Consider the following 15,829-nt stretch of genomic DNA (forward strand, 5'->3'; position numbering starts at 1 on the left):
CAGTTGACGTTTTTGAGTACACTTGTTTGCTTCTTTTTCTCCTGGGTAATGGAGCCTTTCAAAATACATGAAGGCAGAATGTTGTATTTGAGGTAGAGACCACCCCTGAGAAGAAGCAGTTACACAAACTGTACCTGTAACTCAGCAATGCTCAGTAGGTTATCTCCAGGAAGTGCTCAGCAGAAACAAATGTGCCATATAATTGGAGAAACACAGCTGCAGCACCTACAATATGTCCTTGTCCTTCAGTGGCCAGTATGAAACCCATTGGCATGGTAAGCACCAGCATGTTATATGCTGGACTGGAACATTATGACTGACCTGTATCTTTGCAGAATAATTTAGAATGAAAGGCAGATAAAAGACAAAAGAAAGGCATTACTTGGAGAATAAAATTAAACATAAGGGTGTTATGTTAAAAAAATAACATTTTATCTAATGCTCAAGTAAAGAAAATAATTGATAGGCCATCAAGATCTTCACAAACTTCAGTATTTTATTAAGAAGAGCATCACCAGACATTTCACATCTTTTTGACACACTAATGTGCTAAGAATGACTGAAAAGTGTGTACTGTAATTAAAATGTTTGACATTAATTAAATCATTCCTACTGCAGGCAACAGCAGTCTCAGATAGATTTACTAATATCAAAATGCACAGTTGCTCCATATTTTCTCACCTTTTTAATGATGGACTTTACTGTGCTTCGATGTATTCAATGCCTTGCAAATTTTCCTATATCCTTGCCCTGACTGGTATTTTTCAAGAACCTTGTTTCGGATCTGCTTGGAATGTTCCTTGGAAATGCACTAACTAAGTGGGGGAAGCTTCCAGACACAGGTCTATTTATTCTGAAATCATGTGAAACATGCACACAGGTGGATTCCAGCCAAGTACAGTATTTATGTGACTTAGAGAAGAGAGGTGGTTACTTCAGAGGTAATTTAGGTGTGTCAAAGCAATGGGGTGAATACTTATGCATTCAATTAATTTCTGTTTTTTATTTTTAATTAATTTAGTAAAATGTCTGGATTTTTTTTTTCACTTTGACATTATTGAGTACTTTATGTTGATGAGTGGCAAAATTAAATACATCATGGCTCCATGCTGTAACACAATAAAATATGAAAAAGTCCAAGGGGGATGTAGACTTTCTATAGGCACTGTATAATTTTATCAGTTGGTGTGATTTTTTTAAGATTTTCATCATTTAGTCATAAATATGATGTAAAAATAATTTGCCCATTACGTTTTTAGAGGTTTTGATGTTTATGGTGTTCTCCAGGTATTCTTGATTTTTGTCACTTTGGTCCAGATCCTCTCATGCTTGTATTTGGGTAAAATGTGTTTAACTATAGCATAGATGCAGCTTTCATAAGGTTGAATTGTTGTATATTTTCACTTAAACATCTAAGGGAATAAAATTAATGTGCTTTTGATGTTGCAGTTCTGATGCCTTTTTCCTCAGATTAAAAAGTGAAATTATCAGATTAAAGATCACCTCTCAGCAATATGTTTTTGTTGGGGTTCAGACAGATTGTTCCTTATATCAACTCAAGGTTGTACAGATACTGTTAGTTAGATACAAAGTTCAAATGTTAAGGACATAAGGGTACTTTGTCAATGCCCTGCAGTATTTTGAATGTCTGAATCAGGTCTCCTAATAGTCTTCTGTGATTCAGATCTTCAACCATGACAGTATTGGACATTCCATTAAGCTCAGATACATTTTGGTCACTTTTCTCTTGCTTCTAGAGCAGTGATATCTTTTTTGTAATGTGTCAACCCCCAAAAAAAAACTTAATTTAAATTCTTTTAACTACTGTACTGTATATGCGTTAACCAAATTAACCTTTTGTTTGCCTATGTACTGCTTCCTCACATTATAGCATAATCATAAATACATACTATACCTGTATATGTATACTATATACAGTATAGACTATACTGTATATACACATCCATATTCATAATGGGTTCTCAAGCTCATTGTTTTTCATTTTATATCTATCATTGATGTCTTCCCTAACATCATGCAGTAATCTGCATATCATTTGCCAGGTGATTGACTAGTCTGAAATTGAATTTGGACTATATCTAAATTTAAATTTCCTTTGCAGCTTCTACATTGTTTGCTAATAGTCTTGTTTGGGATTTTAGTTGTATCTACAAATTTCACTAGTTCACTAGCTATGCCAGAATCTAGATTATTAATTTAAACTATGAATGACATTGGTCCTAATACAGACCCCTGGAATATTTCACTAATAATAAAATCCCAATTTGAGCATTTTCTTTTAATTGTAATTTATATCCAATAAGCAGTTCACAGTGCAAACATACACATTATCCTGCCATCAATTTCAGGATTAATCTTTTTTACAAAACTTTATCAAAATATCCTTTTAAGTTTATATAACCATAGTTATCATTTTCATAACTCTACATGTACTGTATAACACAAATAAGATTTATTGGTCTATAATTACGTAGTTATGTTTTGCAAGCCTTTTTATGCAAGTTATACTGTATATAATAATAATAAACTTTATTTTATATAGCGCCTTTAAAGGTGGCTTCTCAAAGCGCTTTACAGGATGACAACAACAATAAATAAAAATAATACACAAGATAAAACACAATTACAATATACAGAGGAGACATGGATGGTGGTACTAAGAAAAGCAGAGGGGTGGAGAATGGAACCAGTTAAGTAAAGGATTTTCTGAAGAAGAGGATTTTGAGTCTGGATTTGAAGGAGTTTAGAGAAGGTGACTCTCTGATATCCTTGGGGAGAGAGTGCCAGAGCTTGGGGGCATAACAGAAGAAGGCCCTGTCACCCATACAATGTAGACGGGCGTGGGGGACAGTAAGGAGAGCAGAATTAGAAGAGTGAAGGTTGCGAGGTGGGGAGTAGGGCGATAATAGTTCAGACAGGTACTAAGGTGCCAAGCCATGCAGAGCCTTATAGGTGAGCATAAGGATTTTAAAGTCTACACGGAATTTGACTGGAAGCCAGTGCAAGGACTCCAGGATAGGAGTAATGTGAACACTTGCACTAGACCTGGTCAGGATTCTGGCTGCTGAATTTTGGACATACTGCAGTTTGTTCAGAGTAGATTTAGATACCCCAGCAAGTAGAGCATTACAGTAGTCAATTTGAGAGAATACAAATGTGTTGATCAGCTTTTCAGCCACAGTTAATGATAGCATAGGGCGTAGACTAGCGATATTTCTAAGGTGAAAAAAAGATGTTTTGACAGTATGCTGGACATGTGGGTCGAATGTTAAGCCAGAATCGAATATAACCCCAAGGTTTTTCAATTTTGATTGAAGCTCAAGTACAGAGCCATCTACAGATAGGGTTACAGGACTGGCTTTACAAAGTTGATGGGGGGTGCCAATAAGCATGACTTCAGTCTTGTCGCAGTTAAAATGAAGGAAGTTTTGAGTCATCCAAATTTTTATGTCAGAGATGCAATTAGATAGAATAGAGACAGCCACATCAGTGTCAGGTTTGATATGGATGTACTGTATATTTGAGTACCGTCAGCGTAAAAATGTAAGCTGAGGCCATGTGATCTTAAAAGCTGACCAAGTGGGAACATGTAAATGCTGAAGAGCAAGGGGCCCAGTATTGAGCCCTGAGGAACACCAGACTTAACAAGACCAATTTCAGACCTATACCCATTAAGAGAGACAAAGTGACAGCGATCAGTGAGGTAAGACTTGAACCATTTGAAAGCAGTGACAGAAACTCCAAACACAGTCTCAAGACGAGAAAGTAAGATGTTATGGTCAACGGTGTCAAAAGCAGCACTGAGATCAAGAAGGATGAGTATAGAAGGAGAACCAGAATCAGAAGCTATTAGAAGATCATTGGTGACTTTGACCAGGGCAGTTTCTGTGCTGTGAAGTTGACAGAAGCCAGATTGGAGGGGTTCGAAAAGGTTGTTACTACTTTATATGAATGTTATAATGCATAGCTGTATAATCATGAGCTTTTATACACAAAATGTGAGTCATGGCTTAATAAAATTAGCTCCTCAGAGATTCCTCATTAGAATGATTAAAAAATGCAGTTTTATCAAGGGGTGTTATAGAGATGATTGGTGTCTTTAGAAGGAGTCAAAAAACATTGTCTCAAATTAATAATTGTACCTGTGGAGATATGGGAAGTTATGCAGTGAACTACTAGTTAATCAGACCTTTGCCTTATTCTAGTTCTTCCAAGGGAACAGTCTATAATTAATAGAGGGAGGGAATTCAGTTTATTAATGTGATTTTGTAATGATGTTTCAGACGTTCATCACTGTGTTCTCTAGTTTGCATTGCTTGGAACTGCCATATTTAGCAGAGCAAAGAAAATACAAAACCAATAAAGGCCCTTATCATTACTTAGGTTCCATTTTACAAATCTATGTGCTGTAATACAGTCACAATGTGAGCTCTACCATGCAACCTAACCTGTGCAGATGGATGTATGATCACTACTATTGGACACAGGGGAAAACAGGGAGTAAGTTAGCCTTTGACGGGTTTCACTTTTTAAAAGTCAGATATAAGTTTGCCTGAAATCAGAACTAAAATGAACTTGCAGGACCTGATATACTACTGTATATCCTGCAACTTTGGTAGATTCAGAAGGAGTCTGTGATGAGGTGCCAGAGATCATTCTGCACATGGTAGAAACTGGGAATGCCCCCTTAGGTATCAAATGTGCTGAGATCATGTTTGAGACAGATTAGCAAAGCAGCATGGGGATATGCATACAGGACTGAAGTTGGAGCTTCTGCTGTTGCAATGTAAACACAAAAGCTGAAAGCCAAGGGGTACCCCAAAGAAAAAAAAAACATAGAATGATAAGTTCTTATTCATCAGGAGACACAGCAGATGAACAAGAATGCTCTATGTGGAGGTTGCAGGTTTAGGTAGTCATAAACACTGTGAAGCACAGTGTGTTTCCTTTCCCCTAAATGTTTAGTGAAAATCTGCAAAAATAACAGATGAAAGCAAAAAAAAGTCAATTTCAGCACTTTTAAACAGGCATTTAAGTGTGGGGGGTCTTCCAAGGCAACTGAAATCCTGCTTTGTCGAGAGACGAGTCCAGAGAGTCCAGAGGCTTCTTCATTTGCCTTTTTACATCGCCCACTGTGTATAATCCTTTGGATGCAGTGGAACTCGGTGGAAATATAACTCTTGAATTGATTTTCATAATCAGCTGTGGTTATTTGGTTGATGAAAAGAACAGAAAGTGATTTCTCAGACACATTGTGAAGAAAGATGTGGAGATCAGTAATGTTTGTACTTCCCAAACTATTCCAGATATAAAATTACAAGAAATAGTGCAGAAAATGTACTTTTTACATATTTTATTAGTGCTACATTACTGCTACTGCTACCAAAACATTGACTAACTGGGCTACTATTTCTGTCATGTCTAATTATAATAATACACAAGGAGTGGTTTACCATCAGCACTCCGGATCACCCAAGTGAAAGTGCTAAATGAAAGTTTCAAAACAAGCCCAATGTAGAGCCGGTGGTGACACAAACATCACGTTGGAGTCCCATAGGCTGTCAGCTAGAGGGTACAGGCTTAGTTAGGTTGACTGAAGGTTGGCAGTGTTAGAGGTCACTGCTGTCGAGCCTTATGTACAGTAAACCAGCACAGATTGAATGGTCCAATTGTGGAACCAGACCAGCTACATGCACTTCATCGATGCATCATTGGGAGGGCACCAGCAACTGGGCTGATTCAAGGTGCATGCCCTAAGCGGGGAACTTCTCCAGAGACCTGGCCAGGCATGCACTGTCAAAGTGGTCTTCTCAGATGTAGTCTTCCGGGAAGACGCCTGGAGCCAATCTCAGCAGACTTACCACAGGCACGTCCTTGATCGGGCTGAGGATTGCATTGACAGTTGGTTGGCTCTCTGCAGATCATTCAATCTGGGGCGGAACAATGGTGCTGTGGTGAGCATTCCTGCCTCACAGTGTAGGGCTTTGGATTCAATTCCTGGGGTGCTATCTGCTTGGGAGTTTGTATGTTATCCCCTGTGTTCATGTGGGTTTCCCCTGAGTGCTCTGGTTTTCTCCCACAGTCCAAAAACATTGGCAGGTTAATTGACTTCTTCAAAAAGTGGCCCTGGTGTGTATGTCTGTGTCTCTGTGCTGTGATGATTGGCTTCCCATCAAGGGTGTATCTTACCTTGCACCTGTTCATTGCCAGGACAGGCTATGGCTCCCCTGTGACCCTAAAATGCAAAAAGCACTTAGAAAATAGATGGATGGAAGTTTTCACCTTATAACAAGTTTTCAAGGAACAAATTCCATGAAAAGAGGGATTACTGTATTTGTGTTTTTTAAAGATGAACATGATGACTAGATTATTTTCATTATATATGAGAAAGTTCTTCATTGATAGCACTTCCAACTTATTTTATTGCAATTATGTATACTACAAAGATACCTGTTGACTGAGACGGATTATTGAATTACAAGACCAATCTCATTCCTGTGATCTTTCATCATATCATACATTCCAGACAGTTTAGTTTTTTTTCATTTTCTGTATTCAGCTACTCCCTGAGTTTGCTACCATAAACTATAGTATATGTTCTTTTCATTATCTTAAAACTGCCAGTCATTAAACCAAAGAGAAAACCACAGTCATTAAACCAAAGAGAAAACCACAGAACCCTTGAAATCACAATAAAAAGCTTGTCTTGAACTGAGACAGAGATTAAATGAGCAAAACAAGTGGGTGCTATAATGGCAGTGTTATACCCAGAAGAAAATTGATTGTTTTTTGCTTTGCACTGCTTGTATCTTGATTAGCTTTTAATCGGTCAGTGACCTCAAGAAACATATCCTAGTAACAAAGCAAGACTGTCAAGAATCTGAAAGCTACATTTTTTTTTCAAATTAATGACTCATTTGATGCATAATTCCACATTTACTCTTTCTGACCTCATGTTAACATTTCGTTGGGGGAAATATTACGGTCTAGTCACTGCAAGTAAAATCTCAGCCCCCCAAAAAAATAAATCATTCAAGTATTTAAGATAAAGACATTTAGTTCTAGAATGTTCAAATATACCAGTGTTCAAATTTTTATATGTATGTGACTTACATTAAACATGCTATGAGGTGTAAAAAGATGATTTTATAGATGCTTTAAGGCATCTTGAGTTTTCTCTACATTAACAGTGTTACTATTGAGTTCTGAAACTATGCAAGTCTTCAAAGACTTTGAGGTACTTCGGTAAAATTTATATAAGAACGGCCCCAGTCTTAAGTTTCTTTTGAAAAGGAAATGTGTCCTTGGTACATCAGAAAGCCGCAATCAGAATGAAAGGTTCAGCCTGAATGTAATGGTAGGATAATCTGTTATCTGTGATACTGGAGATTGTTAATAGAGTTTAACTGCACTCTTCCTTTAGATTTCAATATACTGTGTTATCCTGAAATGGAAACAGTAATGGAGCAGTTCACAGTACACTGTTTATCCTCTGGGCTTTTAAGTTTTTCAAAAAGATTTTTGTTGAGGATCAGCAGGTGGATAACATTCTCTGCCTTTTATTTTGTTACCCACATAGAAGAACAATCTGACACTAGCATGATGAAGCTTCCTAAAAATCCCTCTGTGGGATCTTTGTGACCTCATGTCGTTGTAGTGTAGAAGTGTCTGAGGTAATCAGGAGCAGTAGGGCATCAGTGTGCACTGTTCCCTAGCTTATTTTTCTCTTGTTCACACAACCTCTGCATAAGACAGAAAACGCACATGCCAGCAAACAAGACTGGTTCAAATGCAAACAAGGCTTGAATCTTTGTGGACTTGGTAAGATGCCAAGACTTTGGTAAGACCCGGAGGCAGTTCTACTGTGTGAAAAAAGGGTACTTTCCCTTGTCAGTTTTAATTATGGGGTGAATTAATAAACACAGCTTCAAGTTCTTTGTAAGTATGTCTACAAGCATGTCTACAAAAGTGTTTCATTTTCTTCACCACCATACTTAATGCCTACTGATATCCAATACAGTAGCTCATGGGGTGCCACACCTAATGAAGAGGTTTTGATTGTATTTTCTTATTACATAGCAGATAAATAGCAGCAAATGGTATCTAATGCATTTCTTCTTTATCCTTTCCAATGATTTACCAGTGACCTTGCTTATGTGCATAATATATACATTTGTTCAACACATGCTTTTGGAGACTAAGGTGCTCCCTGTTAAACATGCTGGAGCATTATTTAGTTATTGTGGTCCTTGGTGAATGATGCCATCTTCTGTTACAACTAATTTGACAAGTTTCTATTTTTTAAATAAAACAATTTCTACTGCATTGCATTTATGTTCAGTAAAACAAAAACAACAGGTGAGATATGTTTGCCAAACCTGTGGCCTTTGGAGAGAAAGGGATAAACTTTTTTCAGAGAAATAAAATACAATTGTGATAAACTGTTAACTGGCTCAGCAGAATAGATAGCATGTATTTTTTTACTTTTCTTCTCATGCACTTCTGGCTCTTTATGCCATTTTATATGTTTTTGGCAAGTCTGGGTTGGTCCATAAGAGGAAGAGGTACAGTAGTTCCCACACAAGAGCTCTTTAAATTGACATGACTAAACTATGTAAAAGACCCTCTAACCAATAATTGCAATCCCTTTGTGAATATTTAAGGAAACTGACCCAGTTTATGACAAGTTGGAGTGGGAAAAGTATATAGTTTGCATTCCCCTGAGAAGCATTTTACAGACTACTTGAGGAAAGTAAAAATATTTAGGAACTGGCCAATGCTCCCTATTGCAAAATAAACAAATAAAATAACCTTAAGTAATTATATATTCAATTCAAGGGTTGAACTTGAATGCAAAAGTGTTTGTAATGTTGCTGAATAAAATTATTGCATTCAGGGAAATCATTCTGCATCTTGAAGTGTGGACAGATGCATAAACTTAAAGCATGTTAGTCATTTAGATGGTCAGACTTCAGGACATTTTAGTGGTCTTAGTATATTTAGAATCTCAATATACATTATAGGTCTAGTATAGAGCAGTAGTAACAACTGTTGCCTCATTTACTAATGCACAGTACATACTGTATGACGTGTGACAAATTGTGACTAGAATTTCATAAAGGAGAGTTTTTTGCAGTCATTTAAACTGGATCCTATTTCTTGTGTTGTAGCTAAAACAAATGCTTAAATACAAATGATGGACTTCAAAATTTAGCAAAACAAAAAGTAGCTTTTTAGTAATGACAAGAGCATATTCTGCAGGGTGTGCACTGGTATTCAAATGTGGCATTTTACTGACCATTCTAGTGTTAAATTCTCCACCCAGTTGTAAATAAATTTGCACTGCTGTATTTCTTAGTTAGGGGTAGCCAGGTGGTCATGTTCAAATCCTTTTCAGAAGGTTTACCACTTTGCAATGCTATTTGCATGGCATTTTCACAGATTTCCCATGTTTTTTTTATACAGCAAATGTATTACACTTATGCCATTACATTTTTCTATGGTCTGAATTATGCTATAAGGTGGTTTTACTATGATACCCATTATGCTACACTACATTTTCCTCTGCTTTATCATGGTGTATTGAAACATGGTGACATTTGTCACTGCAGCTAAACTGGTTCTCCTTTGACTTCCTCTAAAACAAAATTAACAGACCACACTAGTAATTCATTTTGACTTAATATAAAAACAAATCTTCACTAAAGTTCTTATGTTTTAAGTATTTTATTGAGTAAAAAGCTACACTATTGAATTGTACAATACCAAAACTTTTATTCCCTGGAAGAGATCATCTTGTTTAAATGATCATTTTCAATTGTTTATACTTTCTGCTTCTTAGCACTGCAGAAGGGCGTGTGTATAGCACTCTGAAGTTCGTGGCTAGGTTTACTGTGTGGTGAACATAAGCTTCATATCCGTTCTGGGATGCATCATTGAATATGTTGCACTGTTTTAGCATTTTCAGTGATCTGGAAAAAAGAACGTCCACAACCACACTCACTTGAAGCCACTTTCAAGGGCTTGACTTGACAGAAAAAGTCAGACACAGTTCCAAGGCTTAAATATCTCAACTCCTTCACTAAATGTCAAAATATAATTGCAACACAGCATTACTGCAGACAGGACTAATAGCTTCTTTATAAGTTCAAGACATATGGCTTTGATGTCATGCATGAACAGGACCTGTCATTTTGTATTATTTTGATTTACTGAAGACAACTTGACTTTCAGAGAAAATGTGCGATTAATGATAGATACTGTACGCACTCTGAAGCCAGACATTTTTTTTTCTGTGGAAACTACCTTTGTCTGAAAACCTTTATGTCAAGAAAAATGCCCTAGTAGAATCTAGTGCTTTTTAAACTTGGATATATGAACTCAAGGCAGTGTGGCACATATCCCCTTCGTTTGCATTCAGACAACTGAAAAGGGTGAGTTGAGCCAAGGACAGATGTTGAGGTAGTTATGACAACAGACAAACAAGTTAGCAAGTTACACACAGCACACACACAAATGCAAATTTAAAAGAATAACCACCCTCAGAACTGCAAAATTGGTGGTTCTCCAGAAAATTGTAATACTTAATTAGCAGGCTATATTCAAAGACATTTTTTCCCTCATGCATCTTTCACTCTTTCCGTTTCATGGACTCTTCTTTGCTTTGATTTTTTTATGTCCCTTCCCCTTGCTCTCTTCTTTTTCTCTTGCTCTCTTTCTTTCTCTTTCATCCATCTTCCTTCTTTCTCTCGTTCTCCCAGACAATCTGCAGAGAATGTGTATGAGCCTGTCTTTATGAGGAAGATGCCTTCCCCATGGAACAGACTAACATAATAAATAATCCCTGAATAAACAATAGGTCATTTTGCTTTTTTTTTAAGTTTGTCTATAACATTGTAAATTAAGTCACTTTGCATGTATTTGTTCTCAATATTACAGTTTATGCCATAAAGGTCTTTTATTTTTGTAGTATTAACTTTAATACCAACAACACATACTTGTTTTTGATTTTATTTTTTAAATGGAAACTTGCCCATGAATGTCCATTGTGAGTGTGCTTTACTTTAAAATACTAACCCTTCTTCCTGTGCTGAAGCTGTTTTTAACAATACTTACAATTGCTCTTTAAATATTTAAATACCCCATTTGCCTTGTTTTAAATAATAAGCATCATTTTTATTTCCCTTGACATTTTGAGAAACACAACTTTTTTTTTCTTTTGTAGGATTGATTCTTAGACTACCTCCCACTTTTCATACTGCAGAAGAACAGCTCAGGTGAGTGCAGATCTATTTTATTTCCTCCTCTTGAGAGATTTTCTTCTGTTGTTGTCATTTCAATGATTGTGTCTTAGCAAGTTTTATGGTGGCAACTCTCCGCATATGGTTCTCATACCATGATAGTATGCATTCTACATCTTGTTAACCTATAGCAGGTGCTCCTACAGAAAGGCAGTGGCCGTGTCCCGATTGTCACACTACGCCCTAAGTCCTTCCCTCCCTCCTCCTTGTGACGTGCACAAGTGCGGACTTCGAGTGCGCGAGTATTTGAGGAGGCGTTGTTATATAATGGGTAATGGACACCTTTGCATAACGTCACTCACATGGCTTAGGGTCAAAATGCTTTCTGTTGTTGATGCTTTTATAATGGCTGTGTGCATGTTGGCAGATATTTGTTTTGAAAATTATTTTTTATTCTCTGCTCGCAGATTGATGAAATTGAATTTCATTTTGTCAGTCTCTACATTAAAGTAGTGACATATCGTGTTCATTCATGTTGAGCAGGCTCTACTCAAAACTTGGCAATACCAGTCTCTGTTTATTTGAACCTTTGTATTACTTAATGCATTTCATATCGTCTGTCCCAGTACAAAAATGACAGTACGAAGAACATAACACATTCATTCATTTTCCTTCTAAATAAACTTAATAAGGTAAACCTGACAATACCTCAAAGCTTTATACTATTAAATATTCCGTGTACAAAATACACCACAGGTAAACGAATATTCATCTGTTTGGGTGATGAAATAAAAGCTTTATGTCAAAACACCGTACCTAGAAAATATACAGTATGAATATACTGTAAAGTCGCCTAATGAATTTTATTTTACATAAAATGCTATTTTAAAACTAAAAGCTCAATTTTACTAACACTTGAATATTTTATTCTCCATGGCAACTTCTCTCTGCTTTGATAGGCTAGAACATGAAATGTCTCCATTCCACAAAGAATTGAGGGTAATTCCCTTCAGAGAAGTTTGTTCTGAGCAAGGGGTTACTTGCTTACTGAGGTGGCGTCTCTAGGGTATCCCATTTTTAAATTTGTGTGTCACAATGGGTGCTCATGAGTGCCCCCAATGAAAAGTACCACTACTCCATTTCTCCAAATAGATCAGTGTTTTTGGAGTAAAGAGACTCGTTGTTTATATAGAAATGAAAAGGCAATAGTATTTAATACAGCCAGTATATTTCTTATCATTATCTGCTCGGTATACTAACAAAACTGTTATAACAGTGTTGGTCCTTGATAATATTGAAATGTTGGACTAATAAATGAAATCCTGAGCTGCTTTTCTATGTGATATATCTGTAAGCCTTTCAACTTTGTCTCTTCTCGATGAAAATACAAAAGCCAGGCCAAGATTCTGGAAAATGGCAAGTTTTACTTTCTTAGAGATAAGGGAATATAAAAAAGAACAATTACAAAAGAAAACATTTTTTATTTTTATGCAAAAATTAAAAGAAACTTTTTGAATGGGTATTGGACACCATGATACGACGTCTTTACCACATTGAGGAAACAAAGTGTTACACTATCACGTGTGTTTTGTCCAAGAGTTTTGCTGCTGTGATAAATATTTCAGATACTCCAAAGATCTAAGCAGTAGTCAATCAATACAGCTTGCAGAGTATTATGTCTCAATAATGTATGTTCACTTGAAAGTTAGATTATTCTAGGAACAAATGGAAAATGAGCAGCCAGCAAGCCCATCTGGAAATAAAATCTATTAAAGCTGACACATGACAGTAATTGTTTTGCCTTACTTGGGCAAAACCTGCCACAGGATGGAAAAGGCTAGGAGCTACGCGTTTGTCGCCAACAGCAAAATGACTGTTAAATGAATTAATATTAAGTGTGTCCTGCCTCTGTGGGACTTTCTATTTGTTTTTATTTGTTGTAGTGTATAACTGTACCTTGAAGTTCAGGTCAGCGTTGACTGATTTATTTGCACTGCCTTAGCATCATGCATACTCTCCTATCATTGCAGAACACAGCTTTTCTCTGTCAAGATAATGAAGCAGTTGCCATTTTTCTGTCCCAGTTTTTTCCTTTTCTTATGTCTGCTGGGATTAGGCTTCTTTCATGTGGATAGCAAGGCCTAAGGCAAACAGTACTCATTGAAAGTACTAAATGCATTAAATCAATAAATCATACAAATACACCTACAGTATTTATATTACAAGAAAACTGAAGGAATACCAGGTAAAGAGCTTGTTTGTCAACAAGCTAGAGTTTGGAGAAGTTGTTCAGAGTGTAGATAGGGAACTGGAAGCTTGCATTTTCAAATCCTGGATGAATGAATACTCTTGTGCCCAGCTTTGATTAAAGGTGATCAGCAAAATACATTAGTAACAATATTTAGGTGAAGACAAACAGGGTTTCTTGTTATCTTGTGTTGAAAAAAATGTGTTTTCTTTATGAAGCAGAAAACTGTTCTACTTTGATACATTTGGTGGCGGTTGATAAATTTAATGATCTGCAATTACCTTTTTGTATATACAATCATAGTACACATTTTTACGGTTGTGTTTGGATATAGCACCTGTCCTCCAATACAGTGTTCACAGCTAGGATTTTAATCTACAACACAGGATTTTGGAAGTCAGTCTTTAATAGGTGGGGGAAAGCCCAGGTACAGGTGGCCATACAGTTATGCAGTATTTGACTTAAGTATACTCATACTTACAGTACATAATAACCTTTAAAATAGAAAAATGTGTGTATAATCATTTACTTAATGTACTTAGCACAGAACTACTTGCTGTTGAGTGGTGTAGACATGTGGCCGGAGGAATACTCAGCCTGCACTGTGCTCGGCTGTGTGTTCTTTGTAGCTTATGTATTTTATTTTTTTCATTAATTTACTCTAACCATGGCCAGCAAACGTTAATCTGATGTGATTAACTCATAACAGTGCAATTTCAATACCAGTTCTTTGAACCCTGCTCCCACTGACTTCAAGATTTCTTTATTTTCCAGATGTTTTTACAATCCAGTCAAACATGAGCATGGTTACAATCATGTATTTACAGCACCTCTCCATAGACATAAAAAAGTTGTCTTTCCACCTTGCTTTTTAGTAAACAGCAAAACTGGAGATAAAATCTAGGGTAATGACCAGACAGTGTTTGTGGTAATGTTAGTGTGATGATTAACGCTCCTATATTTAGTGTTTTAATTCTATTTGTGAGATATTAAAACTTAAAATAGAGTTTATGCCCAGTATTTACCATTTGAAGACAATCCCAAAAGTTCATCAGGCCTTCAAGTAAAGCCTATATGCGTTTGTGACTTATTCATTTTAATCACGCAACTGCAACTGCATGTCCACACATAAAGAAATACCTTAGTGACTAGGAGTGAGTTGTTTATAAAATGACTGAACTTGGCTCAATTGGAATGAAAATGAAACAAGTATTTGTAATTGCAGTTTCAAGCAGGTCAGTTTGAGAAAATTATACTTGTATTCTTCTCTTATTCTCTGAGAATGCAAATCATAAGGATGGAATATTTCATTATTTAGTTGAATATAAGGGTCAGAGTCTGGAGATGATCCTTCTTTCAACTGCTTACATTACCTGAAAGTTAAGACAACTAAAATGTTTGTCATAACATCTTGGTTCTTTACTTCACTCCTGCAATTTTAAAAGGAATCTGAACAGAAACAGTAAGTTAAAGCCTGGAACGGGGTTCATTTGCACTATTAATGTCTTTCTGCTGTGTAGGGATGAATAAAAAAAAGATGGAAAACATGTTGCACAGACCACCTCCTGCTATGCAGATTAATTATGGTAAAGGTTAAGCTCCCACTGATAGAGGATATTTGAAAGTGTCACCTAAATGTCAAGACTTACATAACAAATTAAGCACATGTGTGCTTCTGTTCTCATTGGGGCTGCTTAGGAAAACAATACAACATCACTTACATCTGTTTGGTTGGAGAGTGACCTTTCACGACTCTATATAGAAATAGAGTGATTCTCACTTGTTACTAAGTCATGGTCAGTTTCATGAATCTGTTCTTATGTCATCATTAGTCCTCATCCTTTGACTTTGGGATTCAAAATGGAAGTGGCTGAGTTTTTGAGAGCTGTCATAAAAGCCAGCCCATAATTCCAATCACCATGAACACCATGCATGCCCTTTACATATCAAACAAAACCCTGTTTAACCTGATCTGAGTGTGCATTTCCAGATCTCTCACCAATAATATGCAATTAGATTAACACACTGTGATTATTTCCAAAGATTAAAGGCCAGTGACATGTCTGTTTTGACTAAGTATGTGTGTTTTCATTACTTTTCAATATTACAAAACAGTCCCGAACCTCTCTACAGGTTTCAGTAATTTATAGTGAATAATAATTGTCCAATCAAACTATCTCATTAGAAAATACTCTCTATGAGGAGCAGCTACAGTGGTGTGAAAAAGTGTTTGCCCCCTTCCTGATTTCTTATTTTTTTGCATGTTTGTCACACTGAAATGTTTCAGATCATCAAACAAATTGAAATATTAGACAAAGAT

The 15,829-nt window shown here is 36.3% G+C and overlaps 1 protein-coding gene across 9 annotated transcripts in view; it reads left to right on the plus strand.

The window, feature by feature from the left end:
- fut8a (fucosyltransferase 8a (alpha (1,6) fucosyltransferase)) overlaps nt 1–15,829 on the plus strand; it is a 401,280-nt gene that overhangs the window by 193,839 nt on the left and 191,612 nt on the right. For all 9 annotated transcript variants that reach the window (XM_088924800.1, XM_088924806.1, XM_088924802.1 and 6 more), the window contains one exon: nt 11,246–11,297. The gene's annotated coding sequence lies outside the window, so the exon portion shown is untranslated. The remainder of the gene's footprint in view (nt 1–11,245; nt 11,298–15,829) is intronic.

The sequence above is a fragment of the Atractosteus spatula genome, chromosome 9 (genome assembly GCF_055471065.1).
Source record: "Atractosteus spatula isolate fAtrSpa1 chromosome 9, fAtrSpa1.hap1, whole genome shotgun sequence".
NCBI lineage: Eukaryota > Metazoa > Chordata > Actinopteri > Semionotiformes > Lepisosteidae > Atractosteus > Atractosteus spatula.